This window comes from Tinamus guttatus, unplaced genomic scaffold, assembly GCF_059628265.1.
Source record: "Tinamus guttatus ecotype Peru unplaced genomic scaffold, ASM5962826v1 Tinamus_guttatus_pri_ptg000522l, whole genome shotgun sequence".
NCBI lineage: Eukaryota > Metazoa > Chordata > Aves > Tinamiformes > Tinamidae > Tinamus > Tinamus guttatus.
In genome coordinates this window covers 2,189,033-2,197,492 of record NW_028289056.1, presented here as the reverse complement: position 1 = coordinate 2,197,492, position 8,460 = coordinate 2,189,033, and the positions used below count along the sequence as shown (strand labels likewise).

The 8,460-nt window shown below is 64.2% G+C and overlaps 1 protein-coding gene across 2 annotated transcripts in view; it reads left to right on the top strand.

The window, feature by feature from the left end:
* The first annotated feature begins 1,250 nt into the window (after positions 1–1,250).
* Positions 1,251–8,460, top strand: part of LRFN5 (leucine rich repeat and fibronectin type III domain containing 5) — a 34,804-nt gene continuing 27,594 nt past the window's right edge. For both annotated transcript variants that reach the window (XM_088533805.1, XM_088533804.1), the window contains exon 1: positions 1,251–1,354. The gene's annotated coding sequence lies outside the window, so the exon portion shown is untranslated. The remainder of the gene's footprint in view (positions 1,355–8,460) is intronic.

Here is an 8,460-nt window from a genome sequence, read left to right as displayed (position 1 = left end):
GGAGACCACCAGGACAAGCTCCCTGCCGAGCTTCCAAGGAGAGCACCGCTCAGGCTGAACTAATGGGTTTGGGCCTTGGAGTATCACAAAGCTTCCTCTTTCTGTCCACATGGACACTGGACGTCACATTCCAAGGCAAAGGCATCTCTGGCACAGTGTCAGCCGCAAGGTGCAAGGACAGGCCCTGGGATGGCTGCACCCTGATGCATCCGCTGCAGAAGGTGCTGTGTCTCGCAGCGCAGCGTTGCATTGCTCTGGTGCACAGGGCAGAGGCTGAGCCTCCCGCAGCAACTGCCTCCGTCCTGAGCCAGCTGCACACGGCATCCTTGGTGAGAGGAGTCAGGCAACCCAGGTGCCCCAGAGCCTGGGGGAGCATCCCGGAGTGGCACGTGTGCTGGGGACTGCCTGCACCCTCCTCCGGACAGCAGCAAGCGACGAGGACAGTGGATTCCTGCCCAAGGGCCTCAGGCAGCCTCCTCTTGCCCTTCTGCTCACGGTGCTGTAACAACACAGATATTTTCTCGCAAAGCAGAATGAGCCAAACGCTTTGGTGTTTCATAGCATGACGTGCTTTCTCCTCCCGGTTAGAGATCCCTGGAGATGCATAACAACCATTAAATCCCTGAAAGCGCCCACACCTGGTGACCCCAGCGCTAAGGAGCCAAGATCATCCCTTCCAGCCAGCCAGGCACTGCGAGCCCGTGCCCTGGGCCCATGTGGCAGGGTCAGGCTGCGGGAGCCACCGCACCGTGCGGGTCGGACCGAGCTCCATCGCTGTCTGTGCATCCCTGCAGTTCCCGCGCCGGCTGCGCGGCCCGGCCGAAGCCCCGAGGGCAGCCGGTCCCCCGCCCGCAGCACCGGCCGCCGGGCCCGAGCGGCTCCGCTCCTCTCCGCTCCGCGCCGCTCCGCTCCTCCCCGCGGGCTGCAGCCCCGCTCCGCGCAGCGCCCGCCGGGGCAGGCGGGGGGCGCCCGCCGGTGGCGGTGGCGGAGCCCGCGCGGGCGCTCCCGGCCCGCAGCGCAGATCGCGACACGTCTGCGCGGCTGCGGCGGGCGGGAGGCGGCGGCTCGTGCAGCCCGCCCCGGCGCGGGGGCGGCGGCGGCTCCTCATGCTGCAGCGCGCGGCGCGGCTGCCCGGGGCCGGCGCCGGGGCCGGAGCCGGGGCCGGGCGGCAGCGGGCGGCGCGGAGCATGGGCGCAGCGCGGGGCCGAGCGGCGGGCGCGGCGCAGCCAGCCCTGCCCCGCCGCAGCGCCCGCCGCACGGCCCCGCCGCCCGCCGCCCCGCGCTAGCGGCCGCCGCGCAGGATTAGCGCGCAGGGCGGCGGATCGGCAGCGCGGCTCGGATTAACCTGGCGCAGGTACACGGCAAGGTCACGGCCCGCGCGGCGCCCGGCGGGGCTGCGCGGCGCGGCGGCGCCGGGGCGATGCGCGGCGGCTCGGCGGGCTGCGCTACCGTGCGGGTGCGTGTGCGAGCGTGCGGCTGTGCGTGCGGCTGTGCGGGTGCGTGTGCGGGTGTGCGTGCGAGTGTGCGGGTGCGCGGCTGTGCACGCGCGCGGGTGTCCGGCGCGCCGCCGTGCCCCGCTCTGGCCGCGCCGCCGGCGGAGCCGCCGCGCTGCATGGGGCGAGCCCTGCCCGCCGCGGCCGCGGGCCGCCGCGCAGCTGCCCTAGGATGCGCCTGGCGAGCGCTGGCAAAGGGCAGAGGGGCGGCCCGCCCGCCCGCCGCGAGAGCGTGAGGCGCCGCCGGAGCCGCCGCCGCGGGGGGAGCGCTCCGGACACCGTCTTTGCCGGGAGGCACCAGGTAACGGCGCGGCCGCCCGGCCGGCTCCACTCCGCATTGCAGCCGCGTTACTTATTCATGTGCGCGGGGGCTCCAGCCGCGGCGGGGGGCGCGCAGCGGGGCGGGGGGGCCGCGCTGCCGCCGCTGCCCGGGGGACGGCGCCCGCGGCTGGGGGTGCTGCAGGGCCATTTATGCCGCGGCGGCGGCCGCCGCCCCCTCCGCGGCGCGGCGCGGTGCTGCCGCCGCCTGGGGAGCGCGGGCACCGCCGGCGCCGCCGCCCCGCGCCGGGCCGGGCCGGGCCGGGCCGTGCCGGGCCGTGCCGTGCCGGGCTGTGCCGTGCCGGGGGGGCGGCGGTGCCAGGCCCGGCCCCGCGGGACGCGGCGGCTCCGCGGGCCGCGCTGGCTCCGCGCTGCTGCGGCGGGGCGGGCGCGGAGGGTCTCGCGCCTTGCTGGGCTCCTCCGTGTGCGCGGGCGGAGCGGCCGGGGGGCAGCGCACGGCGGGGCTGCTCTGCGGGTCGCGCCCCCCGGGCCTTGCAGCCCCCGGTCCCGTCCTCGCCCAGCGGGACCCTGTCCTGCCGCCCCGTGTCCCGCCGCCCCCTGCCCGCGCGGCTTCCCCTGCTCGGGGCTCGTGCGCAGCGAGCACTTCTTGGCTGCGGGCAGGGAATGTAGGACACGACGAAGCTCTCCTGGTGCTGGAAGGTTCCCGGTAGGGAGCCGCTGTGGAGGAGCCGGCAGAGCCTTGCAGCCATGTTCGCGTCAGCAGCGCGCGCAGAGCCCGTGTCCCAGCGCGGCCCGGGCAGGGGCAACCCGCAGGGCCGCAGGCCGCGCTGCGACGACCCCCACGCTGGGCAGGGGGCCGGGAGCCCTCAGGGCTGAGCAGTGTGGGTGCGGGCGGCCGGCAGGCAGGGCAGCGGGGCCTCCCCCGCGCGCCCACGCACCGGCACCGGGAGCAGCAGCAGGACAGTGCCCCGGGCTGCCCGCCGCGCCGTGCCCAGCGCATGAGGAACCGTCGCCTCGCGCAGGGACGCGGCCTGGGCGCTCCCCGTGCCGCGGTGCACCAGGGCTTTCCGGGCTGCTCCTTGCTGTGCCCCTGGGCTCTAGCTGGTGTCCCTGCTCTCCTTCACCGCGCTGCGGTGCTGCTCGTGGCCTGTCCTGTGTACAGATGAGTGTTGAGTGAGGGCCCGGTGATCTCCCAGTGTGGGTCGGGGGTTCAGCTGTGGAAGAGGCCGCACGCCAGGCCCAGGTGTGCTTAGTGCCCAACACCTTTCTGTTCTGCACTTCTAAATATATACTGTACTCCAGGGATTATGCATTTGTTTAAATGCATAATAAATGCATTTAAATGCATAAAGACTATATAAAAATGCATACTGGAGCTTTGCATTTGGGCCTGGAGTGACAAACCTTGCTAAGGAGCTTCCCCAGGCATGTTAGCTCTCCTTTCTTCTTCCTTCAGAAATAGCAATTACGAGTTTTATCATGGCAGCGCAGTCAGTGGAGGCAAAACCTGCATATTTCAGGCATTTATTAGGAACTCCAAGCTGAACTGGTTTCCAGTTTTATGGTTCACCAAGACGTGTGCAGCTTTGGAAGTGGAGTCCAAACCATCCTTTCAGTGAAGGCTGTAGAACTACCTAGTCTTATGTGTGGTTTGTGATGCTGAGAACAGCCACGCTCTGTGCACAGCCCTGTTTGCGACTTTTGTTTACGTTCTTGCTTTGAATTTTTCATACAGTTCTTGGCACATAGAGAGGCTCCCATTTGGCTCTGTAGGTTCGAACCCTGAGATGCTTTGCAACAGGAGGAGGAGCAGGGGCTGTCTGTGCTGCCCAAGAGTGGGGCTGGCGGCGGATAGGGGTCCGAGCAGTGGGAGCGCGGGCAGAGCCGGGCTCGGCAGCGCGGCGAGGAGGAGAGTGGCCCTTCCCGAGCGGGTCTCCGGCTGCAGCCGCCGCAGCGCTCGGCACGTGCTGATGCGGGTGCTGGGAGCCGCTGGCCTGCGTGCCGTCCCGGCCTGTGTGGCTGCTGCAGGCGCTTGGGAGCATCGAGACCCAAGGTGCCTGGAGAGCTGGTCCATCCGCGGGCACGGGAGACATTCGAGATGCTGGAGAGCTAATGGCTCTGCGCTGTTGATCGATATTTCCTCTGCTTTCAGATGTGGTAACAGACTCAGTTTTACAGAGCAACCTTTTGAATATTCTCTGAGCAAGCAGCCAGGCCAGAAAATCATCCTAATAGCTTCGCTATTAACAGGCCGGGTAGAATTTGAGCCAAATAGAAGAGGCTTCTCTAAGTGCTATTGAAGCATTTGGGGCCAGGCATGCTCCATGCATTAGGGAAGATTTGCACTCCTTTGACCAGACACCACTGAGTGTTGTCTATATATATGCAGCTAAATATATCCTCTGCAGTCGTCAGACTTTTCTAGCTAGTAGTAAAATTACTTTTCAGTATTGCGCTATTATAATTTGCTTGGTGACACCATTTGATCAGCTTTGTGCTAAGGTGTGTGTATTTTAAATAAAAATTACTCTTGAGGTAGTTACCTCAGATGCTTTTGAAGTAAGAGTGTGTCACAGTGTGGAGGGAGAGCGAAGAAAACGTGGCTGAGCAGAGGCAGTGCCGGAGCTGTGCAGATGCAACCGAGGGGGGCTTTGCTGCGTTCCTCTCTTCAGATGCAAGACTGAAGCATTCCTTCCAGACATGTATAGCAAATAATTGTGTACTTTCACTTAAATCGAAACACGTGCTTTGAATTAGTCAGATAAACCCTCTGGTGCCCTTAAGTTGAAGCATCGCTTGAAGACAGGATGACAACCGGCACGTGGAGCAGGTCCGGGGGCCGCAGTTGGGCTGGCTGTGCCGCACCAGCTCTGGATGGGAACGGGCCCCTGCGCAGGCAGTGGGGAGCGATCCCAGGAGAGGAGCGTGGGCACCTCCGAGGCGAGCGGCCGCTCCGGGCCCCGGAGCCAGGCTCACCGCTCCGGGAACGCAGCCACTTCAGGAACGTGGCTGCTCCGGGAACGCAGCCGCTCCAGCACCGCTCCGGCATCACCGCGCTCCCGGAACGGCTCGCGCAGGGAAGGCCGCGTGGTGTGTGCCGGGCTGGAAAGTGGCAGTAGCTGTGGGCCAGGGCCTGTCTTGGAAGTGGTTTCATGGGCCCTGGGTGCCCTGACTCCAGCGCATCGTCACAGTTCCCGTGTAGCTGCCGCCGAGGCAGCGGGTGCAGCGCGTGTTGGGGCGCGAGCTCCGCCGGAGCTGGTGGAGGTCTCCTGGCTCTCAGGAGGGATGGGGACCTCTGATACGGCACCTGGAGCGAGCGGGATCGTGGGCTGCCTGGCCCGTATGGACCAGCGATGGCAGTGGCTGCTTCCCTAGGGCAGCTGCCTGCAGAGGAGGTGGCAGGGGCTCCTGTTCCCTGGACTGGGAGGGACGATGGGAGAAGCTAAAGGCAGAGTTCTCGGAAAGGGTCCTGACACGCTAACGCCTGTTTTGTAGATGTCCCTAACTTAGAGCAAAGATGGGCACCCTGCTTCCCGCAGCCACTTCTGCCCAGGCAGTGCGAGGCCACAAGTGCTTGGCCAGAGAGCCGGGATGCAGCGAGCAGCCTGGGGCTGAGCCCGGCGGGCAGGGGGTCAGGCGCTGAGGGACACATCTCAGCGACGAGTGGTTTAGCTGCCAAATTACCATGTTATCTGAAGTGTGTGGAAGTGTCTGCAGTGTCAGGTGGCAGCAGGGCAAGGTGGGACTCCACTCAGAAGGTCCCTGCTGCCCGCTGTTGAGATGGCCTCTTTGCTCATCCCTGTCTGCTGCCGTTCCGTGGATCAGGCTCCTCTCAGGAGGGTCCTGCAGTGCTGGCCACCGTCAAGACAGGCCCTCTGCTCATCCCCATCTCCTACCATCCCATGGACTCTGCTCAGAGGTGCCTGTGGTGCTGGCCGCTGTCGAGATGCCCTCTTTGCTCATCCCTGTCTCCTGCTGTCCCATGGATGGGGCACAGTTCAGAAGGTCCCTGTGGTGCCACCCTCTCTGGCTGGTGGTGGCTCGTGGATGCTGGCTCTGGGATCAAACCTGGGCCAGCTTTGCCTCTGGTCTGCCCTCGCAGGGCACATTGGACGTTCCTGCAGTTAATCACCCTACAGGCAGCATTTGTGCTGAGCAGGCTGAATAATGCAGACCGTGATCTGCTCAATGGCCAACCGAGCGGCTGCTGGGACCTCAGCGAGCGCCGTTCAGCTAAGCCGTGCAGGAACCGACGTGCTAGGCTGGCTCTCGGTGCCCGAACCCCGTGTCTCACTCCTGCCCTTAGAGGTTACTCTGCTAGTGATGTTTCTCACTTGGTGCTGCCTCACAGCAAACATTTCCATGGAAGCACATGGTTGGCTAACTCCGCTCTAAAGATCAATAACTTTGCTTTTTCCCTAGGAGTTTTGCTTGGGCATCTCTGTTGAGGTGCAGTTCTATTCTTTTGGGAGTAAATACAGGAAAAACGGTCCTCGATTTTCATTTCCTCACATTGTTTTGTATCCAGATACCTGATGTGCCCTAGGTTTTTCTTCATAATTCTTTATACCACATAGCCTCCATGCTTGGCCAAGGGGACCGAGACGTAAGGGGCCCTGGGAGGCGTCGCAGCAGTGACACGCGACGGTCCTGCTGTGTCCGGGCTGCTCGTGGCAGGCTGCCCTGTGCCGAGGGCTGCGCTTCGGGGCCACCTTCCCGGGAGCGCCGCGTGTCCCTGCACGGAGCCCCGCGCGTGCCGGCCGGCGCGGAGCCTCCTGCCACGCTGGGCTGCCCCGCAGCGGTCACGGGGCCGGGCTCATCCCCGGGGAGCAGGGCAGAGAGGAGGTGCCGCGGAGCAGGGTCCCGTGCGGCTCCGTGCAGGGCTCCCGCCCTGGCCATGGGGAGTGACAGCAAAGGGGCTCGTTGTGCGGTGCAACCATTGCCCGCACAGGCACCCTGTGCCACCAGCATCCGAGTTGTTCTGGGGGCACAAAGCGGGGTGCTTGGGTCTGCCTTCTTGTTTGTTTTTAATCTCTGCAGAAAAGTTTAGCACCCCTGAGTGTAGTTCTCTTAGTTCCAGCTGCTTGAAAAAGGAGCAATTCCCTTGGAACCACTTTAAACACACGGCAAGACAAGAGCTGAGTGTGTTTCCTTGTCCCATCGCATCCTCGTGAGGATCTGTGTGCTGCTGGAGCTGCCTTCCTCGCAGCGTCGCTGGCGCGGGGACCTGTCTGCAGCCCGGGGGGTGACACATGCACTGGAGCGCTTCCCTGTCCTGGTCCCCGTCACTGCCACCGTGTGAGACAGCGTTAGCTGCAATGGTGGGTGCCGTGTGTGTGCACGACAGTGAAGATGGTGCTGGGCGCTGCACTGGGGCTGGGCGCTGCCTGCGAGCTCCTAGACATTTCACGTGTTGCCAAATTTGGGCTTGGGACAACTTTACAGGTGGCACGGCACGGTGCAGGGCACCATGGTGCAGTGCAGGGCAACACGGCACAGTGCAGGGCAGCACCGTGCAGTGTAGGGCGGCACGGCATGGTGCAGGGCACCATGGTGCTGTGCAGAGCAGTACAGTGCAGTGCAGGGCAGCACGGCACGGTGCAGGGCAGCACAGTGTGGTGCAGGGCAGCACAGTGTGGTGCAGGGACACCCTTGGATCTCTCTGCTATCCCGGAAGGCCACGTGCCCGTGAGCGAGCAGTGCCCAGGCAGTGGCCGTGGTGCTGTGCAGAGCAGTACAGCGCAGTGCAGGGTGGCACGGCATGATGCAGGGCAGCACAGTGTGGTGCAGGGCACCGTGGCTCAGTGCAGGGCGGCACGGCGCGGTGCAGGGACACCCTTGGATCTCTCTGCCATCCCGGGAGGCTACGTGCCCGCGAGCGAGCAGCGCCCAGGCAGTGGCCGTGGTGCTCGGCAGCCCGACCTGCCACTCGGTCGCGGTTTCCCTGGGAGTCACCTCATGTTCCTGCTGGGTTCGGTACTGCCCATTCCTGCCAGGCCAGGCCATGGCTCCTGACTTGTTTTATTTAAGAAGCAGCCTGAACCCGAACACCTTGGGTGTGCCAAGGGCATCCATGGCCTTCCCCACTGGCAGAAGGAAAGCAGGAGAAGGCTGTAGCAGGTCAGGATGGATCAGCAGCTGCTCTGCTGGCCTCCAAGGAAAACGGTGCTAATTTGCAAAGGAAGAAATCAGGCAGAGGTTCTAAAGTGAACTTCACTGGTGTGGTGCTGGGGAATAAGCGTGTGGACGAGACAAGCTGTTTAGGTAATGAGCTGTTTAGGTCTGTGCCTTTTGGTTGCCTGTGCTGATCCCTCCCCAGATCTGCTCCAGCTCCACACAGGGGATCCCAGCTCCTTGCTGCTCAAATACACCGGGTGCTTTTCTGCCCTGCGCATTTGCTGCAGAGTGCAAAGGAGCAGAGCTGCGTAGGGCAGAGAGGGGTGAAGGCTGTGCAGACACTCTGCCCTCGGGAGCGGGAGGTCCCTGGGACTGCGGTCCCGGGAGCAGGAGGTACAGTCGCCCGTCGCTTGTGGCTATGGAGGCTACTTTGCTGCTGCGGAATGCTGGTGTTCGAGCTCTGCTCAAAATGTCTTGGGTTTGGTGGCTTTCCATGATATCCAGGATGAGTTTCAGAGTAACCTGCCCTCGGCTCCTTGGCTTGGAGGCTCCTTAGGGAAAATTTAACATT